We start from the raw sequence: 17,715 nt of genomic DNA on the forward strand, positions 1-17,715 counted from the left end.
TCTATTCCGCATGCATCTGTGTTTAGTACGAAGCATGCCCCAGTGCATTCTATTCCGCATGCATCAGTGTTTAGTACTAAGCATGCACCAGTGCATTCTATTCCACATGCATCAGTGTTTAGTACTAAGCATGCACCAGTGCATTCTATTCCACATGCATCAGTGTTTGGTACTAAGCATGCACCAGTGCATTCTATTCCACATGCATCAGTGTTTGGTACTAAGCATGCACCAGTGCATTCTATTCCACATGCATCGGTGTTTGGTACTAAGCATGCACCAGTGCATTCTATTCCACATGCATCGGTGTTTAGTACTAAGCATGCCCCAGTACATTCTATTCCACATGCATCTGTGTTTAGTACTAAGCATGCCCCAGTGCATTCTATTCCACATGCATCTGTGCTTAGTACTAGGCATGCACCGGTGCATTCTATTCCGCATGCATCTGTGTTTAGTACTAAGCATGCACCAGTGCATTCTATTCCGCATGCATCTGTGTTTAGTACTAAGCATGCCCCAGTGCATTCTATTCCGCATGCATCTGTGTTTAGTACTAAGCATGCAGCGGTGCGTCTATTCCGCATGCATCACATCAGTGTTTAGTACTAAGCATGCAGCAGTGCATTCTATTCCGCATGCATCTGTGTTTAGTACTAAGCATGCACCAGTGCATTCTATTCCGCATGCATCTGTGTTTAGTACTAGGCATGCACCAGTGCATTCTATTCCACATGCATCAGTGTTTAGTACTAAGCATGCACCAGTGCATTCTATTCCACGTGCATCAGTGTTTGGTACTAAGCATGCACCAGTGCATTCTATTCCACATGCATATGTGTTTAGTACTAAGCATGCCCCAGTGCATTCTATTCCACATGCATCAGTGTTTAGTACTAAGCATGCCCCAGTGCATTCTATTCCTCATGCATCAGTGTTTAGTACTAGGCATGCACCAGTGCATTCTATTCCATATGCATCAGTGTTTAGTACTAAGCATGCACCAGTGCATTCTATTCCACATGCATCAGTGTTTAGTACTAAGCACGCACCAGTGCATTCTATTCCACATGCATCAGTGTTTAGTACTAAGCACGCACCAGTGCATTCTATTCCACATGCATCTGTGTTTAGTACTAAGCACGCACCAGTGCATTCTATTCCGCATGCATCTGTGTTCAGTACTAAGCATGCCCCGGTGCATTCTATTCCGCATGCATCTGTGTTTAGTACTAAGCATGCCGCGGTGCATTCTATTCCGCATGCATCGGTGTTTGGTACTAAGCATGCACCGGTGCATTCTATTCCGCATACATCTGTGTTTGGTACTAAGCATGCACCGGTGCATTCTATTCTGCATGCATCTGTGTTTGGTACTAAGCATGCACCGGTGCATTCTATTCCACATGCATCTGTGTTTAGTACTAAGCATGCACCGGTGCATTCTATTCCACATGCATCAGTGTTTAGTACTAAGCATGCACCAGTGCATTCTATTCCACATGCATCTGTGTTTAGTACTAGGCATGCCCCAGTGCATTCTATTCCACATGCATCTGTGTTTAGTACTAAGCATGCAGCAGTACATTCTATTCCACATGCATCAGTGTTTAGTACTAATCATGCACCCGTGCATTCTATTCCATATGCTTGTTAAGACCATACTTATGAGACCTCAGAATATATCCAAAATTGCCTTTTCTGTACCAATTTCCCTTTTTGACAGAACCTTGCTGTTTTTGCTGTATTTATGCACTGTTGTATAAATCATCCCAATGCAATTAATGAGATGTTGCTACCATACTTTAAATGTGTTTTTTTTTTACAAAACAATAATAGCATGTTACTGTTAAACTGTACATTTTCTATTCAGAAGGAAAACATGAGTTAAGGGTTTTGTGATGGGATGCTGAATTTGGTTAGATGACATGTTGTAAGAAGTTGTATTCCTTACACCACTTCACAAACTGCTTGATAGGTGCAATGTAGGTTAAAATGTCTCTTTCACTTAAATTTGACATTAAGTTTAGAAACTGAAGAATGGCAGTTATTAACTATTACCTTTCAGGCAACTGTTTCTGCAGGCTTAAATCATGTAAATACCATAATCAGACAAAATAGCAAGCAATGCAGCCAGCTTGGTAGTGTCCAAATCCAAATAGGAAATCAATATATTTTGACAAAGGGTTATAATTATAATAATAAGTGTTCTTTTATGGATTTGAATCTGTGTTGCTATGTCGTTGTTCTGCTTCCAAGACAAATGTGTTGCTCCTGAGCTATCCTCCCGGATTGACACAGCATAGGCTGTACACTTACAGGGTAATTCATAGAATTTCGCACAAAAGTGGCGCACGCGACTGGCGCACAGTGTCCCCGTGCGATGCACTGCGCCAGCCGCGTGCGATAAAATCCATTTCATCGCACAGCGTATTCATGGATTTTAGCCTCCAAAACCAGCCGTGGCGCAGAGGGTGCAGCGACCCTGCAGCAGTGCCAGTTATGCCCCCAAGAATGCCCTCGCGCAAGGAAAAGCCATCAAAATTCCCAATTCATCGCAAAGGGCTGCGCTAACCCTGGACCAGTTCACAGGGCTGCCAAACAGCAAACGCCAAGCGGGGAACATGTATTTCAGTGGTTCGCGGGAAGTTTCACACGCAATTGTCCTGGGTACGTGTACATCAGGGGTGCGCGCGAGGTAACACACGTGATTCCATCAGGGCACGTGTATTCCAGGGGTGCGCGGGAAGTATCACACACAAAATCAGCAGGGTATGTGTATTTCAGGGATGCGCAGGAAGTATCACAAGCGATTCCATCAGGGCACGTGTATTGCAGGGGTGCGCGGGGAGCACTACACGTGAATTGGCCGTGGGGGTCCTCCCAGGGGGTCCCTCTACACCCTCCACGGCCCCTGCAGCCAGCCCACGCCACAGGGGACTACCCTGCACCCCTGCTCATGTCCCGCAGGCAGCCCATCCACCATGGCCATGACCCCCAGCCAAGCCACATGTCACCTTGCACTACTGATCAACAACGCATGTCTCCCAGCACCCTCACCCCCCAGCCCTATGGGGCACCTGCCAGTGGGCCCCCACACATGTCCAACTCATGTCCCCCTGCACCCCACCCCCAGCACTGTGGGGCACCCTCCACCAGGCCCACACTCATGTCTCCCAGCACCCCCACCTCCAGCATCCAGGGGCACCCTCCACCAGGCCCCCAATTCTTTCTACCACACCCCACCCCCCAGCAGTGCGATTCGCCTGTGTACGTGTATATCAGGGTTGCGCGTGTAGTCTGACACGCAAATTCATCAAGGTACTTGTATTATGGGTCCGCGTGAACTTCCACACGCGATACAAACAGGGTACGTGTATTACGAGGTTCGGGGGAAGTTCCACACGCGATTGCTGTCATGATGCCTACCCCCGGAGCATCAGGCCAGGCCCAGCACCCCCGGAAGCAGGAATCATGCCCTCGGGTAAAAGCCCAGCGGCCCCTTATAGGGACTCTTTGGACTCAGTCCTGGCGCCTTTGGCGCCAGGCTCATGTTGGACATCAGTCCTGGCGCCATAGGCGTCAGGCTCATAAAGGGAGGTGTTTTGTGCACTTACCTGATGCAGACCATGCTGCACGCTTCAGGCCTCCCTGGAACCTGAAAGGGACTATTTTTTCATAGGGACTATTTTTTCACTCGGGCGTGGCCAGGGAAGGATACATACCTAGTTGGGGAAGGATACATACCTGGGACTTCTTTGGAGGCTATTTAAGCCACGCCCAGACAGCAGCTCATGCTTCGCGTTGTTCTGCTTGCTGCAGCTTAACGCTCACCGTGTCTGCTCCTGCTCCTGGACTACAGCCACGCCCGTCTTGAACCTGGAAGACCTGCAAGGAAGGAAGAGAAGAGAAAGGTGAAAACCAAGGATTATTTCAAGCTTCTTACCTGCATCCGGAATCTTCTCGCCAGCATCCCTGAAGGAAGACTTCAATTTAAAAGCATCGTGTTGCTCGCTGCAGCGCCACGCTTCACACACCTGTCCTGTCCTCGAGACATCTCCCGGCTCCATCGCGGCTGTCAGCATCGGACGCCACATCTCTGCACCTAGGGGAGAGCGGAAGAAACAAAAGGTGAGCAGAAGGACACACAGAAGGAAAGCCTGATTAACAGCCATAATACTTACCAGCTTTTCTTCCACATTTCGGGTCGGCGCCGCCCTGTTGGCAGGTACCGTACCCCGGCCCCTACGGGGAAAGGACTAGAGACATTTCAGAGGAATGATAAGGACATCTAGAGGGATCGCCCTCATTACTACTCACCTCGGCAGGTTAACCCCTCGACGCATCGCCTTCATTCTGCACCTGAAATAAAGGACAGATCACAGGTGAGAAAGACAGCATAAAGGGGGCCTCACTTGAACTTTGAACTTTCATACTTACGGCGCATCGCTCAGGAAAGTCAAGTGGATTTTGCCAGCGCCATTCTGAAAACCAGTGAAGTAACTGGACGAACGCACGCCCCTGCACCAGAAGCAGGATGGAGAGTTCAACCTTCCAAACCATAAGGTGAGCTTAAACCGGGTTTGGAGGAATAGAGAGGAACGGAGGGGGAAAGGGGGGAGCTAGCACACCATTCTGCAGACTGTTAATCCCCTTTCTCATCTGCAGAAGGATATTCCTACGGGCCAAGGAAGCACAATTTGGAGGTCCTGTCCAATCAGTGTTCCGGGTCCTGCGCATCACGCTAGAGGAGGCCGCAGTAATCCAGACTAGATCAGCCCCCCCGTGGGAACCAGGTGAGCGTTACAATTGCCCTGGGTACGTGTATTTCAGGGTGCACGGGAAGTTCCACCTGCGATATCAGCAGGGTACTTGTATTCCAAGGTGCGAGGGAAGTACGACATGCGATTGCCCTGGGCACGTGTATTTTGGGGTGCGCGGGAAGTTCCACACACGAATTCAGCAGGGATACGTGTGTTCCAAGGTGTGCGGGAAGTTCCACACGCGATTGCCCTGGGCACGTGTATTTCGGGGTGTGCAGGAAATTCCACACGCAATTGTCCGTGGTGCGTGTATTTCGGGTTGCGCGTGAAGATTTACACGCGATTTCAGCAGGGTACATGTATTCCAAGGTGCAAGGGAAATTCCACACGCGCATCCAGCAGCCTACGTGTATTCCGGGGGTGCCGGGCAGTCCTACACGTGAATCGGCTGTGTGGGTCCTCCCAGCTGTTCACTCGACACCCTCCACGGCCCCTGCAGGCGGCCCACACCAGAGGGGACTACCCTGCACATGTCCCACAGGCAGCCCATCCACCATGCCCCCCAGCCAACCCGCATGTAACCTTGCACTACTGCCCACCAACGCATGTCCCCCTGCACCCCCACCCCCCAGCATCCAGGGGCACCCTCCACCAGGCCCCCACTCATGTCCAACTCATGTCCCCCTGCACCCCCCAGCCCTGTGGGCCACCCTCCACCAGACCCCCACTCATGTCCACCTGCACCCCACCCCCCAGCACTATGGGGCTCCCTCCGCCAGGCCCCCACTCATGTCCAACTCATGTCTCCCAACACCCCCATCCCCCACCAGTCAGGCGCACCATCCAGCAGGCCCCCACTCATGTCCAACTCATGTCCCCCTGCACCCCACCCTCCAGCACTGTGGGCCACCCTCCACCAGACCCCCACTCATGTCCCCCTGCACCCCCACCCCCCAGCACTGTGGGGCACCCTCCACCAGGCCCCCACACATGTCCCCCTGCACCCCCACCCCCCAGCACTGTGGGGCACCCTCCACCAGGCCCCCACTCATGTCCAACTCATGTCTCCCAGCACCCCCACCCCCCACCAGTCAGGGGTACCCTCCACCAGGCCCCCGCTCATGTCCAACTCATGTCCCCCTGCACCCCCACCCCCCAGCACTGTGGGCCACCCTCCACCAGGCCCCCACTCATGTCCCACTGCACCCCCACCCCCAAGCACTGTGGGCCACCCTCCACCAGGCCCCCACACATGTCCAACTCATGTCTCCCAGCACCTGCACCACCCACCAGTTCGGGGCACCCTCCACCAGGCCCCCACTCATGTCGAACTCATGTCCCCCTGCACCCCCCAGCACCGTGGGCCACCCTCCACCAGGCCCCCACTCATGCCCCCCTGCACCCCCACCCCCCAGCACTGTGGGGCACCCTCCAGCAGGCCCCCACTCATGTCCAACTCATGTCTCCCAGCACCCCCACCCCCCACCAGTCAGGCGCACCATCCAGCAGGCCCCCACTCATGTCCAACACATGTCCCCCTGCACCCCCACCCCCCAGCACTGTGGGACACCCTCCAGCAGACCCCCACTCATGTCCCCCTGCACCCCCACCCCCCAGCACTGTGGGGCACCCTCCACCAGGCCCCCACTCGTGTCCCCCTGAACCCCCACCCCCCAGCACTGTGGGGCACCCTCCACCATGCCCCCACTCATGTCCAACTCATGTCTCCCAGCACCCCCACCCCCCACCAGTCAGGGGTAGCCTCCACCAGGCCCCCACTCATGTCCAACTCATGTCCCCCTGCACCCCCACCCCCCAGCACTGTGGGCCACCCTCCACCAGGCCCCCACTCATGTCCCACTGCACCCCCACCCCCAAGCACTGTGGGCCACCCTCCACCAGGCCCCCACACATGTCCAACTCATGTCCCCGAGCACCTGCACCACCCACCAGTTTGGGTACCCTCCACCAGGCCCCCACTCATGTCCAACTCATGTCCCCCTGTACCCCCACCCCCCAGCACTGTGGGCCACCCTCCACCAGGCCCCCACTCATGTCCCCTACACCCCCACCCCCCGGCACTGTGGAGCACCCTCCACCAGGCCCCCACTCATGTCCCCCTGCACCCCCACCCCCCAGCACTGTGGGCCACCCTCCACCAGGCCCCCACTCATGTCCCCTGCACCCCCACCCCCCAGCACTGTGGGGCACCCTCCACCAGGCCCCCACTCATGTCCCCCTGCGCCACCAACCCCCAGCACTGTGGGCCACCCTCCACCAGGCCCCCACTCATGTCCCCCTGCAACCCCACCCCCAGCACTGTGGGGCACCCTCCATCAGCCCCCCACTCATGTCCTCCTGCACCCCCATCCCCCAGCACTGTGGGGCACCCTCCACCAGGCCCCACTATGTCCCACTGCACCCCCACCCCCCAGCAATGTGGGCCACCCTCCACCAGGCCCCCACTCATGTCCAACTCATGTCTCCCAGCACCCCCACCCCCCACCAGTGAGGGGCACCTGCCAGCAGGCCCCCACACATGTCCCCCAGCCAACACGTCATAACAATCTAGATCCCTGGGCCTTATGGGCAGCCTCCAAATGCCAAACACCCACCCAAGTATTGCATCCACCCACTTAGAAATGGCATTTACATGATACAACCCCAATGGCAAGTTTGTAAATGAACACATGTCCCTCACATACACACAATGGGTGTCAGTGAATGTCAAAACCCATATCATGATATGCATGAAACCAATGAGATGATACTACACATTGAAGTTTGAAGACAGAATATGTATTAAAAGCAACATACCTTGAATCTAATATAAACAAACGAAAATTGGAATTAAAAAAAAGAAAGCAGCATGTCCGTAAAATAATGTAAAACCACAAATCATAATCCAAAGGAAAGGTGTCCAAAGTCACAGTTCACAAAAGTAAATCCAATGGAAAATTAAAATCGAAAACCATTGCTCCATGGGTAAATTATAAAAAAAAAAAATAAAATCCAACAGTCAACTATATACAGATAAACAATCCAGGGTCCATGATCCCAACAGAAGAAATTAAACCTATCTAATAACACTGCCTAATAAAAAAACTATAAACAAAAATGTGTCCCATTGTCCAAAAGGTCCAAAAAAAATGCGTATTTTTCACGCGATTTTTCCTGGCTGACGGTGAGTCGCGCACGTATTTGACATCTGTGCTTGCCCCGTGTGTTGCCTACCCCTTCAGAGGTCAGTCTAGGCTGCATGTGACACGCATACGTTCATTTTTGTGTTTCTGGGTGCCACAGAGTAGTGCAGGTTTTTTTTTCCACTCACGTGGTCTAGGAGGAGTTGCATGCACATTATCTCCCTTTTTCGGGGGTTCTGTGCGTTGCGTGACCCGTCATCTTCCCCCAGGGGTCACATACAGCCTTGCTAGAGCACTAGGGTACGAATTCCATCTAGTACCCTACCCCTTTGACCCCCAATTGCATGTGTCATGTATGTGTATTGGACATGCCAATCACAGGCCAATGTGTGATGGCACTGCTAGGCAGCATGCAGCAAATTTGTTGGTCTTCCATCTTGGTGTCATCAATGTGTGCCATTTGCCTCCCTTCATACGCAGTGACAGTGCATGCATGGGAGGGTTATAGTCATGTGGTACATGTGTCAATGAAGTACTGTTTCTGTTGCTTCTCAGCCCTAATTGTGTTCCATGGTGCTAATGCCTGTTCCCATTTCTTTTCTTTCATGTCTTTGCAGTGGATGACGCACTTGATACTGCTGGGGTTGTGGAGATGGTGCAGACCCAGGAGGGGTCTCAGGCCCGACCGGGCACCAGTGAGGGACGTGGTGTGGTGGTGGGTGAGAACCCACAAGTGCTGCAGGCCGTCTTCTCAAGGGGTGTCTCTGGGTGCACCTCCCCCGAGCTCTATTCAGGTGTCGATTTGGATGATGAGACCTATGTGCCGTCGCAGGTAAGTGTTTCTGGGAGGGATTCTGTACTGTCCAACCCACCTGCACCAGGGGTAGAACCCTCAATGGGGATGTCAGTGTTGGTAGGTCCACCTTTGGTGGTTACGGATGCAGGGTCACACTCCGCTACATCTGATCCTGTTCCTGGGCCAGCAGATCAGAGGGGGAATGCAGTCCTGCAGCCTCAGGCAGTGCCGGCACAGCAAGGCGCAGTTCGCCTTGCCCCTGACAGGTGTGGTACCCGCCGACGCGGTGGCCGTACGCCACCTGTCAATACCGCATGGGAGCAATCCATATACGGTATGGCAAACCAACAGGCAGCATCAACTGAGATGATGGCTCAGGCAATGGATAGGGTGGCCACTTCCATTGCCCCCCAAGAAAGGCTAATTGAACAACTACAGCAGGCAACAGACTGCATTAGCCAGTCACACAGGGAGAACATGTTGGCGTCCAACAGGGACAAGTGGGCGGCACTGGAGACTCTGCGGGAAGCCATTTCTATTGAGTCCCAGTGCCACAGAGAAGTCCTGAGGGTGGAACTCCGTCAGCTCAGGGCAACTCTGGTTGAGCTTGAGGCTTCAGCTAACACGAGGACAGAACAACAGCTGGAGCGGCTCACACGTACGCTCTAAGCTGAGATGCAGGCAACTAGGGAGGAGGTCCGGGCATCCCGTGAGTTGTTGCATGGGGGACCTACGCATAATTATCCTCCAGAACCAGACCTTCCACAGCCGCATGCTTGCTGCCATGGAAGACCAGACTAGGGCTTTGCGTGGGCTGCCTCCCATAGTGCCACCACCTCCTGATGCAGCTGCAGAGGGTGAGGAGAGCGAGAGCAGCGATTCTCCCACAATAGGGTAGCCGTGCAGGCCATGAGCCCATGGAGGTGTTTTTTTTTTCGCAAGATCCACACAGGTGGGTTTTGGTGTGCTCCCTGTCCTCGGACCTCCTGGGTGGCCTCCCTTACCACCCCCCGGGCACATTCATGGCCATTTTTGATTTTTGTGTTTTTTGTGTTTTTTTTCTTTTTTTTTTTTGATTTTTGATTCTTGATTTTTTTGACAGTGTGTTGCCTTGTGTGGCTCCAGTGGGCATACGCTGTATTGTGGCTGGGAACATGCAGGCTTGTCCTGAATTTGGGTCAGATGCTTGGGTTTGTGTGACACACACCCCTCCTGCTTCCCGTTTCCATGGGCTTGCAAAGGGTGTGCCCAAGTGACATTGGCCCTTATTACGACCCTGGCGGAAATCGAAAAACGATGGCGGAAATGCAATACCGCCATCGAATAGCGCTCGGTGCGATTATGACCCGTCACCGCAAAGTACGATGCCATTAGCGACACCGTAGTGAACGCCAACGCTAACTGCACCAAGTACGCGCACGCGCGCCATGCGAAACCGTAATTACCACCATGGCGCAACGGTACGCGAATTCTGACCCTAGCGGACATGTACCTAACGCCATCAAGCATGGCGGAAAGTACCATTCCGCCATGGTGAGAAGTACGGCATCGCGAACCAACCGTAAACGGCCCTACTGAGTGCCTGTACACCACTCCCTGGCCACATTGCACAACTCCTCGTAGGTGCAATGAAGTCACACAATGCAACCAGTGAAATGTACAAGTCACCCATGCCTGCCAACGAACAAATGAATCTAGGGGCTCCAAGTGCCTTGTGAGTGGCCATCCATATTTGCCATGGCACCATTGCCGCACTGATGCAGCACAGGCATGTGAAGGGTCAAGTCCAGCAACATGAACAGAAAAATGAGACAAACAAAAACACGCCCCCCCATCGACTGACACCAGTGTAAGGCAACATTCAAAGCAGTATCCTGAGTGAGACTGCACCAGCCCTGTACTCCTGCCAGTAAACAAACCAACCATCAGCATAAGCATATACCACACAAGTTGGCAGAGTGACTGAGCAGCCAGGCTCATCTCAAGAGGGGCCAATGGGAGCTGCAGGGCACAGATGGCACGAATACAGAAGCTATTCAAATGGACATGACCTCAGTCTCCCTCCAAGAAACGCACGCAAACACAGGCACCTGTGACCAGCCATATTCTGATAATCACATCATTCCACCAATCCACCTGGCTGACCGGCATCTGTTACACAAAAGCTAATCCCCCGTCCCTGAGCATGACATCATTAAAACAGTCATAATGGCAGCCCCTATCCCTGACCTCACTGGGCTTCGTAGGCAAACGCGCCCAGTACAGTACCACGCAACTATACTCCGAAGCTGGAACCCAATGCAGATCTCCTCACAATACATCGCTCCACAAATAGGAATATGCTACATCACTTGCAAAGAAGAACGCTACACGGTTAATATCAGAATAGAAATTTAATGCACAACAAAATCACCAAGCCCATACAGCCATTAGGTCATGAACTCCAAAATAGATTTCATTATTGTGGGCTGCATCCGCAATAAATGACCAGCTTCTTCTTGTGTGACGCCCTGTTCCTTCATGGTACACAGGGGCTACATTCACGTTCAAAAAGGCAACATGGAAGCGCCTAGAACCGCAGGGCCGTCCCATTAGGTAGGCACTAGTCCAGCTGAAAGGCCGATATGTTGCTCCTAGCCACTAGTACTGCGTAAGGGCATGTGGCCCATTGGCGATCGTCCCATAAGATCGTAATGGTGCTCCACTGATTAACACAAAGCAGCAGGTGTCGGGAGTAAAATCCATCTGCAGGAGTGGCATACAGATGGCAGTGGCAAAAGGGGAGGAGATACCTGTCACCCAAATGAAATGAAAAAGAATAGTATGGGCATCCGAACTTCATTTGAATTACTCACTTCAATGATCACACTAAATCCACAGCCATATGCATGCTAGCCCACTCCAAAGGATTATTTCCACCCAAAAACCACTTGCGAATCATAACTATATAAATCGAGGTGAAAACACTATTACAAACGAGTGTTTGTGTGCATGCGTCTGTTAAAACAGAATCCATTAGATGGGATTAGTAACGTGCATAGACACAAGTGTTTGAAGGCGCGTCGAGACAGGGAGGGTTCAACAAGGGCAGATAGACGATGGTCCCACTATGGCAGCTCTGCATCACATAGCGCAGGGGAGGTGGATAGATTCCAAAAAGCCCTGTACATGGCAAACTCTGTATTAAATCATCTGTCCATGCATCCATACATCATTCCCTCATCCCGGTATGAAAACGCCTGATTTTATACTCACATAACATGTGAAATTTCCATTGAGTCTGTGCGTTATGCAGTCTGCAAAATCCACTGTGCTCCAGCCCGTAATTCCAGTGTTGTGAAGTAACATGTATTTGGGAACGTCCGGCCTCATCGTCCACTACGCTATTGCGCATCCCATACTATTCATATCAATCATTGCATTCTCGCCATGGCCCCTGTCCCAAGGACATTGAACAATAGAACGTTATATTTGCAGTCAGACCTGTGGGCATCTCCTCGCCGCTAGCTGAAAACCGAAAGCGCCGTCCTTCGAATTCCTCATTTGCAACATCACGTCGAAAAGGCATCTGTGACCGCTTGAAATCACAAATTCATCCATGTAGTGCGGCAGTATGTGAAAATGGCAACTGGCTTCACTCACAAATGGGACGCCCCGCCCGTCGGTGAACCTCGGTACAGTGTTGCATGAGGGTCCACCGTTAATCGAGTACTACATTCCACTGACCCTTCACAAGTTTGTTCGCGACTGCAAAGATAGTATGTGAAACAATGGGACCATAGCAGAATGAACATATGAACCAATATTTCACTGCCATCGGGAACAAATACATGATTGTAATAGCAAGATGCCATTCGTCGAATTGCAGCGTTGTGTGCGGGACGTGCTCGCCCAAAGGGGATTGCAGCTTGCACAGGTGGAATGAATCACCACAGGTGGAGGCTATACAGCCTGAAAACACATAAATTGCACACCCAACCCCCTCCCACAACCACACCCACTCCAAAATGCTACCGGCAGGACTAGCGATGTTGGCCCTGGGGGACCTGATAGCACTGCAAGTACTCCAACTTCAAGAAGAAGACGAACACCAACTACTACAACAACCGGCCGCACAGAGGAGACGCAGGAGGAGGAGGAGGGCAAGGCAGGGCCAGCAAGGGCCGCCAGCACAGCCACTACCACCACGCAGGCAGCCCGCAATCCCATGCCTCCGAGCACATCCGTTCAACCTCACTGCTGAGCAGATCCACACCCTCTACCGTTTGGACCGGGACACCATAACCGCCATTGTGGACATGACACAGGCTGACCTTGTCAGCATGATAGATAGCCCAACCGCCATCCCACCCCTACTGAAGGTGGTGTCTGTACTCCACTTCCTGGCCACAGGCACCTACCAGCACACAGTCGGACAGATGCATGGCATTTCACAGCCAGTGTTCTCACGGACACTATTGCAAGTGCTCGATGCCCTCCTGAAGCACGCAGACGACTACATCTCTCTACCACGCTCGGAGCAGGAAATTACGAACACAAAAGTGGGATTCCATGCACTTGGCGGCATACCGGGTTGCATTGGTGCCATCGACTGCACCCATGTGGAATTGGTCGTCCCACATGCCATGGAGGCCCAGTACCGCAACCGAAAACAATTTCATTCTCTGAATGTACAAATGGTGTGTGACTCCAACAGGATCATTACACATTGTTGTGCCCGATTTCCTGGATCAACCCATGATTCTATGGTCTTGAGGAACTCTACAATACCACGCTACATGGAGCGACACGCAGGGAACAGATCCTGGCTACTCGGTGAGTCTCATTTCATGCATGATAATGTGGGGTATGTGATGCAGCAATGACCTGGCAGGAAGGGGGGGGGTGCGTACGTAGCAATGTCATTCCACAAACATCCTTTATTGTCCACATACAGGTGATGCCGGGTATCCACTGAAGAGATGGCTCCTTACACCACTCCGGAACCCACAGAACCAGCATGAGGAGGACTACAACCATGCCCACTCACGTACCCGTGTAGTCATAGAACAGGCATTCGGCCTACTGAAGACTCGTTTCCACTGCCTCAGCAGGTCTGGCGGGGCACTCCTGTACCGCCATGAGAAGGTAGCAAAGATGGTCATGTCATGTGTCATGCTACACAACATGTGCGTACGTAGAAATGTGCCCATGCCCCCTGACGCAGAACTGCAAGCACCTGAAGATGGTCATGATGAGGGTGGGGATGTGGCAGCACCTCAAGGAGTCTGCGAGGCACAGGAGGGCCGTGACAATCGTCAGCATATCATAGATGCATGCTTCTAGCACTCACGCCTGGTGGCTGATACATGGACACGGGACTTGTGGCACTGTGTGTGTCTGGAACATGCACAATATGGACTGTACGCCTATTAAGGCCTCGTACACAAAGATCAATGTCCACACATCTCATTGGATGATCGTGCATTGTTTATGGCATATGTGAAATTATGTTACACACCCCATCGACCCGCCACCCAAGTGAGCCCAACACACCCCCTCCACCTTCCTACCTCCCCCCCGAACACCAGTGTCCGAAGATGCTCATTGTCAGTGGGCAGACGCTATTGCAAGCCCCCTCTCCGGGTATCAGGGGCACCCCTGCCTGTGGAGCGCAGGTTCCTCCCAGATCTACGTTGGGGGCTGCCCTGGACGGAACTTGCAACGGATGATGTCTCTGCCTGCTCACGTCCATGCATGTCCCTAAGGGTTTGTGAGAGCTCAGTGAGCACACGGCGCACAGCGGCAAGTTCAGCACATACGTCTTTGGACGTCGCATGCAGTTCCCCCCTCAGGCTCTCGGTGCTTCTCTCCATTTGTACTCTCATGCTCTCGGTGCTTCTCTCCATTTGTACTCTCAGGCTCTCGGTGCTTCTCTCCATTTGTGCCCTTAGTGTCTCTGTACTTCTCTCCATTTCTGCCCTAAGTGTCTCAGTAGATGTTTCTATGGCTGCCTTAGTACCCCCACATTCATCAGCATGGTCCTTGAGGAGCGTGGCCAGTTGCTGCTGTTGCACGATCACCTGGTCGAGGGACTGTTGCCTCTGCTGTGCCATGGCCATTTGCGGTGGTGTCACAGAGGGGCTGGTCACCTCATGTTGCCTTGCCACAGGGCTTGTGGGGGATGGCCAGTCGTCGTCTTGTGGGTGCCCCTGCGTGGTATCCTCATGGTGTACGGGATGGAACAAACAGGGGGATTGAGACAGGTCATGGATGGATCTTACTTCGACATCCCCGTTTTCTGTGTCGGAGCATGCTGCCATTAATGCAGTGTCACCTATGGTGCTGCTGCCACCAGAAGCAGTGCCTTCTGTGGCATCCATTGGGGGGACCTGTGGTGGTGCTGTTGTGGGCATGCTGGCTGCTGGGGTGACTGTTGAAGTTCCCTCCTGTGTGCTGCCACTTGATTTGTGCTGCTGCCGTGTCTTGATGCGTGCAGCTGAGGTGGAGGGTCTTTGGCCGTTGGTCTTGGCCCTCTTTGCAGGTGTGCTGGTAGGGGTGTCCTGGAGCTCGTCGTTTGAATCGGACCCTGTGGTGGAGTAAAGGAGGGCGAGCGTTATTACTGGGTCTGTGGAAATTGGAATGGCAATGTATCACATGCATTGGGGTGGTACCTGAGGGTGATTTGGGTCGGGGCCTTGGAGGTGGTTTCATTTTTGTGTGGATTGAGGATGCAGTTGTTTTGCAGCCTGCAGTTAGGGTGTGCCTGCTGCACGTGTAGAGGGTGTTTTTAGGATTTTTAATTATTTATGTATTTAATGTGAGTTTTAAAGTGCGCTATCAGGCCAATGTATGTGGACGTTCTCCTGGACATGTGTTACTGTTGCACTATGTGGACACATGGTACTTCACATGATTGGACATCGTGGATTTAGCATTGTTTTATTTGGCCCACCTACCTGATTCTTCGGTTGTCTGCACTCCTTTCTCCATCCCTCCGACTCCCTCTATACTCTCCATCCCAATGGTGGAGGCACAGATTTCTTCCCAGGGGGTCAACTTGATGGGTGATTCCGATCCTCCCCCGGTAGCTGTGGCAATGTTACGGTTGGCGGATAGTATGCTCGTACGCGTATCCGCAAGTCGTCCCATCACTTTCTGCATTGCTGTGGGTTGCGGGGTGCGGTCCCCACCGCACTTACCCGCTGTGCCACCAGGGCCCATATGGCCTTCTTGTTCGCAAGTGCCGTCCTGGTCATTTGCATCGAGAAGACGACGGCAGCATTCTCCTGGAGGGTCTCTGTGAGCACGGTGAGTTCCTCACGGGAGAAGTGGACCTGCCGCTTGCGGTCGCACGCTTTTTTCGCTACTTTTCCCATTTTTATTGGTTTCACTAGGGTGGATGACGGGTTGGGATGAGTCTCAGGGTAGTATTTTTAATGGTTGTGTGGAAATTGTGATTTTATAGGTGTACGGCGTGCTGTTTCCCGTTCCGGGACCATGTTTTTACTTCCGTTTCCGTATATTTACGGTCACCGTACTTTCCGATTGCCGCTCATTGCGGTGACCGCTAAGATGGGTGGCGGAATTGCACCTAGGGCGCCGTACGGCGGCGGTGAGGGCCGTTTTGGGGACATTTCCGCCATCGCGGACTTTGCACTTCCGCCATGGCATAGTGCTCGTGCCCGATGGGTCGGAATTAGACGCACTTTGCTCCGTCGTGCAATGGCGGAAACGCTATTTACGCTATGGCGGTCAGGTCAGTCACTTTCCGCCAGGGTCGTAATGAGGGCCATTGACTTACAGGATGACGTTGGACTCCCATTTGATGTGTGGGCAGTCTGTAGTCAATACTGTGTATACATTCCTAGGGCATATTGTTGTTGTATTGTACACTGCATGGTGTATTGATATGTGCCTCTGCCTCCATCTCATCCTCCTAATTTGCAGGTCCATTTCTCCTGTCTTCACAAGGTGGTCTACTTTGGAACTGGAGTCCATGTTGTAAGCAGTGCACCTACACTCTTGCGTGGCGCTAACACTGTATAGTTGGAATTGTTCGAAGTGCTGGCATTATCAGGTAGTGAGGCTACCAATTGTTTAAGTCCGTACTGTCATGTTTATGGTAGGTTGGAGGTTGTGTAGGTGATTGGTATTATTCGTAAGTATTTGGTAATGTGTGTTGTTGGTCCTGCATTACTGTGAGCATTTCATGTGTGGCCAGTTTCCATTAGGGACACTGTAGTTGGTGACACTTGGGGCATGTTGTGAGGAATAATGTGTTTGCTCTCACATTGCATGACATGCCATGGTGTGTTGTGTGGCCGTGCCGAGGAGGGGTTGGGTGACATGGCACTGTTCTCATGTTGTATTTTGTTGGGTGTCCTGACCCACGTTTAAGCTATCCTGCTACAACATTTGGTGCTGTGGGCTTAGGAAATTCAAGATGGCGGAAAACCCACATGTGCGCCGAAATCCAGGAAAGCTGCGCAGTTTGTGCGCCCACCAAAATGGTTGCCTCACTTGCCACCCACCAGTGCGAGAATGAAAGGCCGGGTTGCCATGAGGGAAATGGGTTGCCAAAGGAAAAACAGTAGCGCCGGTTAGCTTCAAAGCGCTTTAAAACCACCATTGGACTACCCGCACAGTAGTCTGAAACCATTGGGAATGGCAATGCTGATTGCCAAATGCAACCTAGAAGTGTGGGGAATTCATTTCTTAAATCCCAAAAATGAGTGCAGTACCAGTACTCACCACTATCCAAAAGCCGGCGTTTTAAAACCACTCTGTGTGTTTTTCTGAAGGCAAGCAAAATGCCTATTTCAAACCTTGCAACATGTGCAAAATATTCACTGAACACCAGCAGACATTTGGCAGAATGGAGTTTTGTGTGCCTACAAAATCTGGGAAATGAAGAGCCCAAAAACAATGCTTATAACAAAAATGCTATGGAGTCAGCAGCTTAAGCCTAACTACAACTGGATTTAAAACCACCAAAATCGAAAATGTTAAATTAAATGAGTGACCTATGTTT

The sequence above is a fragment of the Ambystoma mexicanum genome, chromosome 6q, assembly GCF_040938575.1.
Source record: "Ambystoma mexicanum isolate Mex_15411 chromosome 6q, UKY_AmexF1_1, whole genome shotgun sequence".
Lineage (NCBI taxonomy): Eukaryota > Metazoa > Chordata > Amphibia > Caudata > Ambystomatidae > Ambystoma > Ambystoma mexicanum.